We start from the raw sequence: 17,115 nt of genomic DNA on the forward strand, positions 1-17,115 counted from the left end.
CTCTGAAATGATACTGCTAACATTATTTGCTAAAACTGTCATAAAAGTAAGGAGGAAAAACCTTTTAGCAAGTACTTGCAACGTTTTAATACTAATGGCATGACATTTTCTCAAATGAGAACATTTTGGTAAATGCTTACAGAGCAAAAGGCACTGCATTTTCTTTACACAAATTAAAGATAGAGCAGTAAAGGTCATACATAAAACTTTGCCAAATAACTCTCTGCATTGGTTTTACAGTTAAGAGGAGAGGCTCCAGTCTACTTGTGACATGGAGAAAGAGTGCTGGTTTGACTGTCTTTGTGAAAGTCTGAAGGATCAATGGAGCAAACCACAGAGTAGGAAGAGACAAGTTGTACAAAGACAATGATCTGGACAAAGCTTCAAGGTCTAAGGTGACAAAGAACAACCCCAAAAGCTCATCAGTGGCAATTTCAGGTTCCAGTGTTCATTGATTTCCCACCCTGGGCTTTGTCAGCTGTAATGTCACTGTCAGTCTATTGCCGAGGCTCTGGAAAAACAGCAGCCCAAGTGCAGGATGTTCCCATGGCTATATTTGAAAAAACAAAGGCGGAAGAAAAGGCAATGAAAAACTATTGCAACTTCTCTTGTTAATGGTTGGTAATGCTGGCAGTTATTTGTGATAATGAAAACATTTTTTCTACTTCTACAATGTGTTCCTGTGGTTCATAAAAGCAAGAGCTGGACCTGAGCTTCATAGTGAGTGACTTGGCAACCATCATGAAGTTATCTTCAAGCAAAAGATAAGGTCAGACCTCCATAGAGATTTCCAAGCTGGTTCCTGTCGACATGTCTTCTGTATTACTTGGGTTGAGGTTAGAAAGCTCTTTACTACAAATGTTTTAAAAACCTCATTGTAAAGACTAGTCTAGATGTACAGTATGTTAACTTTGTCTCCATTTTTCATCTGTAAGAAAGAAACACCTTTTTTACATGAGTACATATTGAGAAAGAAATGTAAAAGAAAATTAGAAAAATATTTTTTTCCAGATGATGTTAAATCTCTTTTTTTTTTTTTTTGGGGGGGGGGGGGATAAAAGTGCTCAAAAATATTTCATTGTTTTAAGTGTTGGGATGAGGGGGTTTTTCATTTCTCTTGGCAGCAGTTTGCTGCTAAGGGTTGCTTCTGCACTCAACAGGGAAGCCTTGAAGGGAGGTTTTGAATGGTGTCAGTTGATGGCATTCTGAAATGCACATTAAATATATTGAGGCTGAGTAGCAAAACCAGTATTTATGTTGCTAGTTATGTTATATTTACCTTCTATTAAAAATTGCTAGCTATACAAATTATACTATACTATGTTACAAGTAGCTCAATCTTGCCAAATAAAGTTCAAACACAAGAGTTTCTCAGCTTGATTGTAATTTGAAAGAAATCCCTAGTCTTTTGCTTTCCCTTAAAGTAATTGCTAAGAGCACTATAACATATAATTTGTCTTGTGTCAAAATCATCAGGAAATGACATGTTTTACTCCTATAAATAGCCTGGTTGATAGACTGAATTTTATGTAGAGTGTCTTGGCATGACTATGTTTTCTTCAGCTTGGACAATGCTCTTGCATACTGTAGTCTCCCTAAAGTGATTTAGACAGTTTCCATTTTATCTCCAACTCATTTTTAATTAATACTTTATATCTGAATGAATATTTTTAATGAATCTTTAATTTTAGTGTAACTCTGATACCTGAATTGACAAACTATGGGATTGAAGGTACTTTGTCAGATTAGTAGAATAATAAATGCAACCACAATATGTACTGGTATACATTTACGTAAAATTACAAATGGTGTGGGATGAGGAATGTCTTTCTATAATTATTTGAAAGAAAAAAATTAACCAAGGGCCACAAAAACTATGTAGTCTGTTGGAAATTAGTTTAAAAAAATATTTAGGGGAATAGTGAACAGAAAATATGCTATCAAGCAACTTTAGTAACTTATGCAATAGCTTTTTAAAGAGAAACAGTTGAAGGCTTCTCATTTAAGATAAATAAAGTTTCAGGTGACAAAAATAAAAATTATACTGTAGGGAACAGTTTCAGCCTGGAAGAGACACAAAAAAATGGTCTAAGAAATGTTTTCCTTTCTCAGTTTCTGCGCTCCTATGAAAATACTTCTCTAATATTAGAGTATCTATCTGTGTGAAACATAGTGGCAAAACAAGCTGTTCCCTTTCTTCTGTATAGGAGATGGAAGGGGAATGGAGAACTGGATAATATAAAGGGACAAATGGCTAGACCAGCTATGGATGTAAAAATAGCAGTCATATTTGAATATGCATATATTATATTGACAGGCACCACACACAAAAGAGACTTTTGTAATGTTACATCAGGAAGCAATCCTACTCTTAACCACTGAAGAACAATAATCTCAAAGCTGCTGTGATATTTCTTAGCCAAACTCCCTCCTGCTATGAACACAAACAGAGAGAAAATGTAATAAAATTATGAACAAAATCCATGGTACATAAACAGGAGAAAAAAGGCTTCGTAGGATAAGAAAAGTGTCTCTTACAGTTTTTTCAATTCCAATTCTTCCAAAAATACAGTGCAGAAAATGGCAGGTTGTATGTGTTTTCAGAGCAGAGAAATCTGTGATAAATTAAAAGAGTTTACACACAGAAGGTTTTGTCCAAGTCTATCCGAAACTATCCTCACCACAACAGATATGTGTAGGAGCCATTAGAATGCCATTATCCTGTCTGTCAAATGTTTTTGAACATCTTGTTGCAAACCCCAAAAGGAATAGACTGACTCTATCAACACCATCATTGTCTCTTTTTCTGCAGAATACAAAAGTCACCAAATAGACGAGCACAACTGACCAACTGACTCATCATCAACAGATTTGTCACTGCTTGAGATGACATTTTGGGTAGTTAGAATCTGAAGGCCCAAGTCCCAGATCAAAGTAGTAGTAAGAAGAAAACACTAAAATTCACTTGTTAATGATTCCTTTCACACAGCGCTCTGACAGAAAGCTAGAATGATATTTGTAATGAGTATCTATCTACCAGCTGTCCCATGTGGAGCTCTGAGCAATCTGACCTAGTGAAAGGTGTCCCTGTCCATAGCATGAGGATTGGAACTAGATGATCTTTAAGATCCCTTCCAACACAAGCCACTCTATGATTCTATAATATTTTTGGAATTACGTGCATGCTGCTTATCTCTCAATTTCCATTTGAATGGAGAGACAGTAATAAATAAATAAAATAAAATAAAACAAAATATAAATAAATAATGTGCTGGAAAAGCATCTTTCAATTAACATTTCAAAATACCTCAACATACGTGAGTGAGCAATCTGATTTATGTGCAATAGGTAAAGAGACCAAGAAATAAAGAGGTAAAAAATAAGGAATATTTACAGCTAAAAGTACCAGTGTATGGTTTTTTAATCATTTAGGTCTCTCATTCCACTGAATATGCAATTAAAATTCAGGCTCAAAATAAATATAAGTAAATATTCAGTAAATTGATGCATCCTGCCATATATTTTGAGTCAGTGGCAAAAATGAGAAAAGGACACATCAAACTTGTCCAATCTTGCAGTGACACCATGTTCTATCTAAAATCCAGTATAAAATACCCATTGATTTGTGTTCTATCCAGAAACTTAGGGGAGTTTTAGCATTTTAGTCAGCTGAGCTGAGTCCGGTCATCCAGGTTTTAGATATCAAGAAAGCATCTTTCAAAGAAGGTAGATGCCAGTGCTTACTAGTCAACTTGCATAAAGGAGCAGCAGAGCTCTTTGATTCTAAATAAAGTGAAACCAATTTAGAAAAGCTTGAGAAATGGCTGGTCTCATCGGATCAATTTTATAAAGAGATTTCAGAATATCATTGAAAACCAGGAAAGAAGCCAATGGGGCAGAGTAGGAGAGAGAGGTCAAGAATAACAGTTGTGAATGCTGGGTAGCTGTCAGAAAAGAGGAAGGATGGAGGCTCAAATTAGAACCACCATCTTTAAAATGGCATTTAATAATAAGTTTATGGATTAGCTGTTTAAACTTACATTTGTCTTCAACTTGTAACAGAAGCTGCTAGCATGATTGCAATTTTTTTTTATGTTAAAAATGTCTGATCCTAGGTTAATTTTAAAACCCAGATTAACCATTTCTGTATTAAAAAAAAAAAAAAAATCCTCTGGAAAGAAAAAGAAATGTATCACCTTAAAATGAAAAGAAGATTGCAGATATTTCTGTGAACACATGTTCATTATTTGCTTCTGTCATTGACCACATTGGGGTTACAGAGAAGCAATCTGCCTTTTGAAAAAAATCTACTGCATCTGGATGTTGACTGCCATATCAAAATCTCTTTAACTGATCTCTACCTGATAACTGCTGACATTGATCCTCTCTAGCCCCTGACACAATGTTTAATTTTCTTTTCTGTGAGATTTCCACATCCTTATACTGCTGTAAAAGCAGTAATTGTTCCAATGTCAACTCCAGAGATATTTAAAATCCACTTCTTAAAATCTAAATTTTTTAGTTCATGCATTTGTGCACTGACTACTTACATGAAATGAAATAAAGCAAACAATATTGAAAAATGTATTAAAGTAAAAAAAAAACTGTATCTGATTATTTTGTTCTTGGATGAAGCAGAGTGGAATAAGTAAAAATTCCCAAATACATTCATCCTATAGTGAAAGAATGGTGACGATGGAATAGGTTGTATTGTTACTATAGGAAATGATCTTTTTCGGTTCAAGTCAGGGTGAGTGGAACAGACTCTGAAGGTGAATGTGCAGAGTTCATTCAGAAGCTGTACACAGTGTAAGTCGTATCATACTGTACTGAGACGCCGAGCCCACGTATCGCTCGGCGGGCAGCACAGCGTCTCGCTGATGACAGCCCTTGGCAGGCCAGTCACAGCACTTTTGAAGGCGAGCCCCTCACTCTGAGAAGCAAGCCCCAGGCTAAGGTGGTAGAGGCATCAGCAGAGGCGAAGAAGCAGGAGGGACACTCTGAATGGGTTCCACGAGCACAGCTTATTGCAGGTGAAGGGTCCAGGGGTGAACAGCCAATTTCACAACAGGGTCCAGGGATTTTATACTCACGGAAGGAAAGGTGGGGATAAGGGTAACAGCCAATCGGGTAAGGAGACAGGGGAGGGGTTAGCAAGGAGGCAACCAATGGGACTAACTTGCAGGAGGGATCACAGGGAACAACCAATGGGAGGTTGAGTAACATGGAACTTTCCAGAACTAAAACATAGTCAACTAAGGGTATACATATTTATGGCCTTATACATAAAACTAGGAGGAGAGAACTGTAACCAATCAACTTGTATTAAACAAATTAAGGAAACAAAGGATCATGGGAACTTGCCATCACCAATGAGGTGATCTTAGACGTCGGTGCCAGACCACCAGGACTCGGATGCTGTTGTCCCCTCTGGGGTCATGGTGGCTACAGCCACTCGCACCGCAACACTGTGCTTTGTGTATAGCTATTAAATTGTACTCATCTTGTTCTATAGGGGATTCTTATGATTCCAGTTGGGCTGTGGTGCTGTAGTAGACACAAGGGATGTATCTTAAAATTATGGTTGCTCCAAAAAGTCTATTTTCTCAGTCTTGCTAATGCACCTATATACTGTGAATGGGACATTGTTAGGCTAATTTAGCTCCTCATTTTACTTTAGAGTAAAGCTAACTTTTGGGTGAACCTATTTGGGCCAAAAGTCAGAGTCCAAGAAAGTCACAAACTACTTGTTGACATGACAGATACCATCAGACAAGAAATCCTGATGATAAACAGAATAAAAAACTAATGTCCATACTGAGTCATGTCTAAGACTGAAGGGTCTAGTGTTTAATTTTAGTGGCCATGAGCACATACTTAGGAAGATGAAGAAAGAAGCAAGTACTGCTCCTTTTCCTACAATACATGGTACTACTACTTAACAATTTTCTAACCATCAGTTATTTCATATCTGGGAATTCTTTATTCCATATTATTTTCTTAATTAAGGAATCCCCAAATTACGTCTTTCCATGAATAAAAGAAATCTTCCAATTAGCCTATACAAGCTTGTGCCGGTTTGGCCAAATTTAGAAATATATCCTCTGAGAGAAGGCACAACCATCCCTCTCCCACCAGGTTCAGGAAAAAATAAATTTTCCTCAAAGGAAAGTGAAGGAGATAAAAACTATTTATTTAACAAACACACAGGAAAAGGAAAATAATGCTAAATAATAAAATCTTTCGCTGTGGAGAAAAAACCTAGGAAAGCATTAGAGTCCTCCCTTTGGTCTCCTTGGAGCTGGGGCTTGGCCCAGGGCCAGGCCCTCTGCACTAGGTGGAAAGTCCTCCCAATGTGCTCTGATATTGAAGCAGTCCAGTAGAAAAGGGAGAAAATCTGAAATTCCAGGGAAGGAAAAAAAAAATTCAACTCTCAGTCTGTCTCCTGAGAAAAAGAAGATGAACAACTGGCCAAAAAATTGACCTGGGAGCAGCAAGCCGGGAACTTCCTCGCTCCCCTACCGCAGCTGGGAAAAAAAAAGTTGCTATCTCTATGTGACCATGAACAAGCTGCAAACTGCTTTGAAAAAGTTTTGCTCAGTTTTTCCTTTCCCCTCTCAGGCTCAGTTTAGAGGCATAGAAAGGCACAAGAATTAATTTCTGGGCATAGGGCAGTGATATGGGATACACATCAAAAAGTCACCCCAAGACAAAGCTTTAGCACAGTATAGCCTAATTGGCAGATTAGTTCATCTAATGTAGTCTAAAGAGAAAGAAAAGAATAGAGGAAGTGTATCATGTTTCAACCACACATTTTTCCTTTCTACCACAGTTGTTTCTGTACTCTTTTAGTCTTATTTCTGGGTTATAAAATAAGTAGGCTGCAGAAAAGGTCTTAAAGTTTTTTGGTCCAACCTCCATACTAGGTGAGTCCTAGTGCGCGGTGATGGAAATGTAATCCATAAGTTAGCTCCAAAAAATGACACAGAAGACCACTAGCACTGACTAAATACTTCTTAAGTGCTCTTTTCTTTCACTCTCTGTATTGCAATAGTTAGCTAAACACTTTATTTCACCTTAAATATTGAAAGAAAATAAAGTTGATATAAAGTGAAGGTTCTAGGTGGATTAGCTAGTCTATATTAAATGAGATCAACACAGTAGGTATTCAGTCTTGAATTTGTTTGTATCTTTTTACTACCTATTTTTTATTGGTAAAATATACACCCTAAAAGAGCTCGTGATAGTTGTGAACTGAAACTGCTGTTTGTTACGTGTTTAATTAATTAATCCTTACATGATTAGTTTTCTGTGGTTCCATTTGTACACATAACTTGGGTGCCTGCTATGGAAAACTTGCTCAAGAGTGTACTTGCAGTTTCTCAGGCAGTATCTTCTTGAACAAGAAAGATGTCATTTAATGTGAATGCTCTGGATCAGAGTTTCATTCTAGTGTATGTCAATATACTGTCATATACCATATGGGATTATATACACCATGTATATCAACAACAGAACTGAAAAGAAGTTGTAACCCATAATAGCAAAAATCCAGGTCAGACATTGCTTTTTTCTTTTGTATGGTGCCTGGGAAATATTCTTATAGATATTTTCAGGAGAGAAATAACGATCTCTGTAGTGATTTAAAGACAAACATCCCCCTCCCCTCAGAAAATCACAAGTAACAGAACTGCAGAAAAAACTTCCTTCTAGATTTATACAGTTAGACACAAAACATGAATCTTCTCATGAAAAAGAAATACATGCAGAATTACACACAGACAAAGGTTAACAGAGCTCATTAATCAGATAGTTGAACATATTTTATTTAAGGCAAACAAAAATTTAATGACTAGTGGGGGAAAACAATGAGATGCAACTTCCTAGCCAAAATTATTTTGCGGACAGAATCATTCTAACTTTCCTAATAGTGCTAATGTAATTACTATGAAATGATAATAAGTTTTCTGTTGATTTCTATATGTCAGTGTTTTAGTCAAGGTCTTAACTTAAAAAATGGGTAAATCTGTATGTTAATGGACTCAGTTCTTCATTTAAACTCCAAACAAAAGCTACAGTTACTTCACAGGAAATTATAATAATGATAAATTCATTTTACTTAGGGAAAAAGAAAAAAAAACTAAACCCCTCCTATGGAGAATAAGAACCAGAGGAATTCTATGAATAATTTAAAGATCTATTAGCACTGTGCTGTTAGGAAATTTTACTAATTCTTTACAGATAGAATTTTTTTTCTGTGCAGACAGCAATAATTTCTATATTATTTATGAATGACAACAAATTATTCTAGCTTTTAAGACATGGAGCAATAACATTAATCAGTTGCAGCTGTAAAACAAAGTTAAAGGCTTGGCCGTTCATCCCATTTTATACAGACTGATTTACTCAGAATAATAATGATACCCAGATTTAAGAAAGAAAATCTGTGAATGGATGTATTTAGCATATATGTGAAATCCAGGAATTATATCTTAATAATTGATACATTTCTGCCTAACAGATAAAAGAGTGCAAGGCAATAGTCTTCACCCAAATAAATTTATCTCTGAAAACACAAGTATATGTAATGTGACAGACTGCAATTTCTCTATCATTAAAATGCTGAATTGCTCTTTTGACAGGTGCATGAACACAATTTCTGTTTACCTGTACAGGTTGTACAAGCCTCATGTAGGGGAAGGAGGAATTTTTGTTGCAAAAACTGGTATGAAATAAATTCCTTTACTTCAAGAGTTTGGAACAATTATATATACTCAGAATAATCCAATGGTTCTGCCAAGTAGTCAATTCCCATTTTCTTGAAGCAGAGCAATCTGGTTATTAAGGAGTCTACATGTGTGTGTAATTTAATATCAGGATGTTCAATTAGCTACAGAGAGGTGACTCTTGGAAGTTCTACCACTAACTCAGTCAAGAAGCATACAAATTCAAAGCCATTTGCAAGCCAGGCTATGTGTGTTAAGCTGGAAGATGTTATTAGCATAGAGATGACGTGTCTATGCTCTTAAGAGCAGCCTCTGGATTTAGTCCCAAGAGATGTTCAGTTGAGATCATGTGGCCTGCCTGCAGGCTGCCTGATGAAGGATCCCATTTCTCTCTAGCCATACCATGTTTTCTGGCTCGCTGGCCACATGGAGCTGAGTCATCTTGAGGACAGCCTCAGGTCTTCCCTTCAGCAGACTGCACACACTTGCACAGGGAGCCTGGACAATTATGTTTTGAACCTTTGTCTAAATTTTGGGGCTTGCAACTCATACTGCCAACCCATACAGGTAAAACCTATTTTGTGGGTGGGATACACATTTCTTTTGCAAATATTAAGACTGGCACGCTATAAGATGCATAATTAAGAGCTGCATACACTAAACTGTTTGAAAAGTGAAGGAGATTGTATTTAGCCATAAGTTTAAGAATAAAATGCTTTACAGCCCTGAAGTACTTATACTGGAGCAGAACTAGGAATAGAGTTTCAGAGACTAATATTTGTGTTTTTAATAGTTTCATAATAGAATTGCCTAGCAGAAATACAGAAAAGACATCATGGAGACTGTGTAGTACTGTAGAAGGGTAGTTGCAAGTAGATAATCTATTAATGTGCCAAAAACTGTGGTTAAATATTTTTTATGTCATATTTCCCTTTTTGACTAAGGGAATACCAGCCTGGTGAGATGGCTTCTTTTGTTCCCAGTCTATGACACCCAGGCCCATTTGTGACTTGACTCTCTTTTCTCTATTCTGCTCTGACAGATGGGTACCTAAATGCATAACCCTGCATATCCCTCAGATCTTTTTCTGAAGCTGTCTTCTAACTCCTTTTTCAGTCACAGTTATTTCAAAGTAGCACCATTTTAGCAGCAACACAATTAGATTAAATTCTTGTTTGGGTATAAAACATCATTTTATTTTCTAATGCAAAGATGAAAGATTTTGTCACCTTCATTTTTTTCACTTTTAGGAGGTTTTCAGTGTAATGTATCCATATCCAAAGTATTGTGGAAAAGAGTTTTAACCTCATGACCAATACTTTAAATGAAAAGTATTTAATTTGGAATTCATGGTGTTCATTATCTCTCATCCTCATTAACTTTGATTTGTCACATTCTCTTACTGCAGGAGGTAAGTAGTTTGTCATTTGTCTTCCTAGAAAGTCAATAACACAAAAAATGCAACAGCATTTTTGTTTCCCAAGAGCAACACAAAAGAGAAATTAAGTAATTTCCTACATTAATAAAAATATATAAAAACACTTTGCAGATATGAAAACCACCTGCCAATATAACTAGAAGGTAGGAAATCTATGAGGGCTGACCAATATAGAATATACAGTATTTCATTACACTCATGGAATTAAAGTCTAATTAAAATACTTAAAATCGAAGTTGTAATGAGAAATTTTAAGCAATGTATTCAAGATAAAATTTGAGATGTTGGCAAAGGTATTTGGAATTTGTGCTAGTCTCATGTTTCTGTAGATTTTTCTTCCTTTGAAATATGTAGGAAGAAATATGAATTGCAAGTGAATCTTCAGTAATAAAAATAGTTTGTCACCATAGTTCACCCCAAAGTGAACTTTGCATTGTATTACAAGAAAAGGTCAACATTTTGTTGTCTGAGAAGATGAATAATTTATTCAAAGCATTAAAGGAAAATTAACTAAATGTAGGTCTTACTTTTTGTTTATTTCCTTGTTAGAAGTTGTTCTATTTTACCAAGAATACTAATTTATTTTTTTACTATTCACATCCCATGTAGAGTTATTCTTTTTCTCAGCTACATGTTTAGTAGTGTTACCTAATTCTATAACAATGAATCTACTCTTAAGCGTGCATGCATCTGAGTCATGTGGCCATATATAAGTGTGTGTGTTTCAGAAGAAAAAACCCAACCTGTATCTTATATTTCTGTAACAAGACTTAGTTCCTTGTATTCATATTTGAAGTGTTAAAATAACCAAGGGGTGTTCAGAGTTTGATGCTTGATTCCTAAGGATATTTTGTTCTATACCTCTATACAGACCACAGAATCAAGAACTTTAACATTTTCCCTAAGAATATAAGTACATGTTAAAAATAATAAAAATCAAAGCTGATGCAAGCTACATATCTACAATGAATAACCCAATAATGCAATTTCGTAAGGTATTTTATGTACTAGCAAGGCCAATAATATAAGGTAACACCTATCTGAAAACAGCTGAGGCCGTAATTTGTTTCTCATATCTATAAGAAAACTATATAGTTTCAAAATCCAAAGGTTAGTGGGAAAAAAAAAAAAAAAGAAATTTAGTAGTGGTTAACATGATCAGCTAGATAAAAAAATGTACTGAAATATCTATTTTATCATGGATATCGGCAAAGGTGCTTTCCCTAAAGACAAATTGTATTTCTGAGGGAAAGAGGTGTTAATTGTCTACAATCCACAAGCTCAGGACCTATACAGATATTAGAAATCAGGAAATAATCATGACAGAAGATACTTTTTCTGTAATTTATCTGACAATCCCATGCTATTTACAAATATCTTTAACTTCTCCTCTTTACAAAGGAGTCACATTGAGACGTGGTGAGGACATGTTGTTCTCTTTACACCTAGAAACTATCTATGACTGAAAAAAAAAAAAATCTGGCTTCCAGTTATGTATTAAAATTCACTTTGAATAGAAATATACCTATGTAATAAACATAAACAAAATGATGATTATTAAACAGCATTTGCAGTGCTTTGGTCATGAAATTCATAAAAGGGAAACCACAATCTCTAAGCTCTTATTAAAATACAATATTTTAGAAGAGTCCCTTTGTTTTCTGTTTTTAATGCTAAAAAAAAAAAAAAAAAAAGAGCTGGTTTATGCTATTTTTATTTTAATAACTTTAGTTTGAACCTTAAAAATGTAATATTTTTTAGACAAAGTAACTATCTCTTTAGGAAAATGTCCTTGCTATTTATGACATAAAATATTTTTTAAATAATGTGTATGTCTCTAAGTGTGAATACTATTATGGCTTAAATCTTACTGCACGTTCAATCCTAGTGTTTTACCTTCATCTGAACTCATTAAAGCCTGAATTTATTTTAGTGATACTTTTTATTTTATTTATAACGTTTTTATCAGTAAAAAAATCTTAAAGCATTTTGTTGTGAAACATTACTGGAGTAGTTTAGAAGCTGCCAATCCTAATAAAAAAGAATTTTTGTGTAGTATTGAATTCTACTACTCTGAGCAAAGGTCTGACTTGTATTAGGAGGACAAGACAACAGAAGCAAGAGCAATGTCTGTTTAAAGTGAATGTTAACACTGAAGATTCAAATCAATGACATGAGCAATTGCACATTTTATTGATAATTCAGGTAGTGTCTTTTATTTTTTGGGAAAGCAACACACTATACGTCAAAGTGTATATGGGCAGTCTTGCACCTTTTACAGATCATATTTGAATGAATTTGTTTGTCAGCTTTATTGTTCACAATTGCATTATATTTCATATATTTTTGCTTTCTGAAGCAGTTTATTACATCCTTGGTCAGCAATCCTGAGCAGTACAAATGCTGTGTAAATAAATTCAGTGCAATGACATCTAATGGATGTTGTAGTCCTACTATAGAAAACCTTTGGTTTAGACACCATAATTGCTGTCTCAGAAGAACTAATTCTATTTCAATCTTTGTTATTAGATTTATTTAGATCATTAATATTATGTGACAAAAGTTAAAAAAATAAAAATAAATATGTTTTGCTAATAATTTGCTGTTTGCTGTAAGTCCTTTTTGATTTTGCCCCAGTTTTTGGCTACCGTGGGAGAAGACTTGGAACTTTTTGTCAAAATAACTTCTAAGAGTATTTTTGGCAACTTTTCAGTATACACTATATCAGTTAGAACAGGGAAGATTTAAAACTGTAGCTCGTACAGTTGTGGCTACTAGTGTGACAAAGTATCAAAGTGACAATCATTAAAAAAAACAAAACAAAACCAAACACCTGAAGTCCCCAAATAAACAACTAATCAAGAGGATATAAGGTTATTTAACATTTCCAGTTACCTCTTAATACACTGTTTCAAATTCTAACTAATAACAGTAAAAAGGTAGCGAGATGTGATCTTAACGGAACAGTTTTCCCTGCTATACCCTGCACCTGGCTGCAACTTCTTGTCACTTCACAGACTTGAATACCTCCATGCTCTTCACTGCTGATCCTGCACAAGCTGATAGCAGCATCAATTTTCGCATAGATTGTGACAGAAACACCATTAAGTCCTTAGACTGTGATGGGCAGGCGTGCCTTGAATGAAATTTGTTCTGGAAAACTTAACAGCCACCTCATGGCTGATTAAGGAACAACAGCATCATCCATTTATTTGCTGAAAGATACCAGCACTGACAAAAATCCTTGAGGTCGGTTTAAATCAGGCATATCAGACTTCCATTAAGTATATATACTATTTCCTGGAAAAAAATAAGAGCACTGAACTAGTAAACATGAAATACTGAGGAACGTCCTCTGACAGGAAAGCTCAAGGACAGTCAGTCAGAAAGCTCAGATATCTGTTCTGTCTGAAACAGCCTCTCACTGGACAAAATAATGGAATTATCAAAACTTTCTCCCTGGCTAAAAATCACACTATTCTGTGAAGAAAAACCTTAGGAATAGAATCATGTGCACTAAATTACAAAAATATGGTTCTTATCAGGATGAGAGAACAAAGTAGACTACAAGTCAGAGAGTGTCAAAGACAAGATTTGAACTAGGTGGACCTTCAGTCTGGTCTAGAACAGTGTCTTCTGCATTCTCATGAAAGCAAAAAATTATTGTAGTTTGGACTTGTGTAGAAAAAGAAGATGCAGAAAAATGTTGCTAGCCAGAGGAGTGCCCTCAGGAATCTGTATCCACAAACGTGTGACCTTTTGCTCATTGCCTTCCACACAACACAGAGCTGCTAACTTTTGCACCTAGGGATTCCTCAGCAGTTTTATAGGCTTGCCATAGACATGACATGCCATTTTCCTTCCCAGAGAGCAGGGAACTCTCTTCTCAGTGGTACAGTACTAACAGACCTGAGCACTGGTAGGCAGACACATCCTTAGTTCTGTCTCCCTATCCAGAAATGTATTATTTCACCCCACACAGTCTTACAAACAGCCTTACTGACACTGTTAGCCTGTAAATAATGGTACACTGTGTACTTGCCTATCTTGCCTGGAAATTCCTGGAGCATATTTATGTAGCGGTGGTTGTCTTTTACGAGAGGAAAAAGTAAGGCATAAGGCACACATAAATAACACGCACTTTCTTCAAACTCTATGTAAGAGCTTGAAGCAGTGCAAGTGGCTCCAGCCACTCTGCCTCCAGAGGAGAACTCAGACAACCAACTGTGGTGGTCAGCAACCCAAGTTTAGCATATCACTTTGCAGTCATGGTGAGAACCCATAATTCCTTTGTTCTACTGTTGGCATGTTTTTCCCAATAGGTTAATGTTTTCCCCTCTCTGTTTTATGTATGAAGTTATGTATATTCATTTCCCTTCTTTAATATGTATCAGTTCTAGAAAGTTCTTTGTTCCTCGACGCCCCATTGGATCCTTCCCTAAGTCCCACCTATGTATTGTCCTCAATGGTTCCCTTGCTGTCAACCCCACCCACTTGCCTTTACCCCATTGGCTGAGATCCCCTTCCCTGCCTATTCTGTACTCACTATAAAATCCCTGGACCCTGTCATAAATTTGGCTCTTTGTCCCTGCCCTTTCATTGGAATGAATCTGTGTGGAACACATATGGAGACTCCCCTCTCTTTCTTCTTTGCCTTTGTGCCTTTATTCCAGCAACAGGAGGAAAGCTCCTTTGGGTGAGGAGCTCTACCCCTTCTTTTTGTGTCTCTCAGTGGGGATTGCCGAGGGGTTGTAGCTTTGACCTCCGGGCTTCCTTTTGTTGGCACACGAGGGGTAAAGCCCCTTCAGCTTCCTCTCAGCTGCAAAAACCCCTCAAGAAGTGGCAGACTGCTTTCCAAGGATGATGAGACAGTGAGTAATTTAAATGCCAAGTAGCAAAAGTTGTCGAGAACATCTCGTACAGGTTGACTGGCTTTGAATTGTAATGTTTCTTTTAATTTGTTCCATTACATAACTGCTTTAGGAACATCTCCTAGTTTGAACCTCTCTTGCATTTTATCACTCATTCTCTAATTTTTTCCATAGAAACTTTAGTCAAGGTGAGATATTTGTGCTGGGGAAAATGATAAGGTTAGCAAAAATACCAGTCTTTAAAAGCTATGTTCATTGTATACTTCCTGAAATGGAATTATGTTTTCTTATTAAACTTTTCTAAGAGAGATTTTTCTTCACAGAAAGTGAGTTTCCTGACTCGCAATGTCAGATTTTCTAAGCACAGATCTTAGGTTAATGGAAAATCTAACGAACAACAGCATATTTCTTTAAAGTCAATAAATTGTCCATTAAGTGTTCTCTTTTTGATGGAAAAGTAATTGTTTGATGTTTCCTTGTCTTCCTAGGAAGACATACACTTTTGCTGCATTTTCACCTTCACAAAGGAGGAAAATGTCTTCAAGTAACCCGGCAGGGTTGCAGCCTTTTATTGTTAATTTTCTTTATGTTCAGGTAATACCTTTGACTCACCTTATTTCAAAACTATCCTTAATATATATGAGGCCTAAACATCTCTTGCTGAAAGAGATAAAAGTGTGAAGTCTGATAACATCCACTGTTTGGCATGCGGCATTAAAATTAACACCTCTTAGATTTAAGTCTGGTATTGCCAAATTTACTGTAAATTTCATGATTTAACAACCTGAAAAGCATTGTAAATTAAGAGCTAAATGTTAATTTCTTCTTATTTATCTTCAGTGTTCTATTTTTCTTGATCAATAGATTCACATTTTTAACATTTAACTATGAGCGTGTAGGGGTTTTTTCCCTTATGATAACATCACTCCAGAAACTGTGACTTTAGGAATGCTGTATTAGCCAAATTGTATGAGTTGATAGCAACTGATGTAACAATTACCATTTACTAGTCCAGATCTAACAATATCCAGTCATATTGAAATTTATGTTACAAATCTAGTAAATTATTTTATTATCACTGTGTTTCTCTTAACAATCTTCTGTGAATTTCTGAAACATTCATTTAAAATTCTATCCAAAATAATAGTCATTTTTATGACAGGAATCCTTGATAACTTTCCATGTGGATGATGAAAAGAAAAATTCAAGAAAAAGATCAAAAACTTCTGATAAAGCAAATTTCATCTGGAAATGCTAAAAAGCTGGAGTTAATGGAGGAAACTAATAAAATATTCTTTTGTTTTTTCTCACTTTAAGGAAAAATATTTGAGAATATAAAGCATTTTTCCTATTTCAAAATTTGTGAATGCATACAGTAACACAGACACTAGCAAATTAGATACTAACAGATTTCAGTGTATCTTAATGTCTAAATACAAATATTTGTGTGGGAGCTTGGTGTTCAATACCTTACAGAAACTAGTGGAGACCTAGGAGCTGGTTCAATTGCCCATGAAGTGTGTTTTGAGATCCCTATGGGAGTCCTGCCTTGCCTGCAGCATTTTCTGTAGGGCATCACTTCTTTGTCATCTCTCAACTGCCTTGTGAGTATGGCTTAGATACTGAAGACATTTAAAATTACACCTGATTCTTATATGTTAGCATTTGCTCATTATTTAACTTTTGTAGCGCTACTGAGCACACAAGGGGAAAAATGCTTTGGTGCCAGATGCTTGATGAACTTTTCTCTTTCTTTTCCTCTGTTTCTTCTATTTCAGTAGCATCCTTTTGTCTCTCTGGCTCCTCGTGCAGTTCGAAAATCTAATGTCTCCCAGTAGAACTTAACATGCACCTGGAAAAAGTAGCTAAATGTGAAATGTTAGGAGTTTTCAACTGTGTTTTAGTCTTCCAACACCACTTAGTCAACTGAATGAATAACTAGATGCTATTCAGGTACAAAAGCAAGTCTTGATTTGTAGAGAGGCCATATATTTGACCCTGGAGAAGAGAATTTATGAATAACTCTTTGTATTTTCTATCAAGATTCATCAAGCAGGGAATTAACTCCAAAATTATGAAA

At 35.6% G+C, this 17,115-nt stretch overlaps 1 long non-coding RNA gene across 1 annotated transcript; it reads left to right on the forward strand.

Annotated features, from left to right (window-relative positions):
- The first annotated feature begins 14,759 nt into the window (after nt 1–14,759).
- On the forward strand, nt 14,760–16,912 carry LOC138105968 (uncharacterized). Its single transcript, XR_011148833.1, has 3 exons — nt 14,760–15,035; nt 15,524–15,629; nt 16,512–16,912. It is a non-coding gene; the product is annotated as an uncharacterized lncRNA (long non-coding RNA).
- The last annotated feature ends 203 nt before the right edge of the window (nt 16,913–17,115 follow it).

Source organism: Aphelocoma coerulescens, chromosome 2, assembly GCF_041296385.1.
Source record: "Aphelocoma coerulescens isolate FSJ_1873_10779 chromosome 2, UR_Acoe_1.0, whole genome shotgun sequence".
Classification (NCBI taxonomy): Eukaryota; Metazoa; Chordata; class Aves; order Passeriformes; family Corvidae; genus Aphelocoma; species Aphelocoma coerulescens.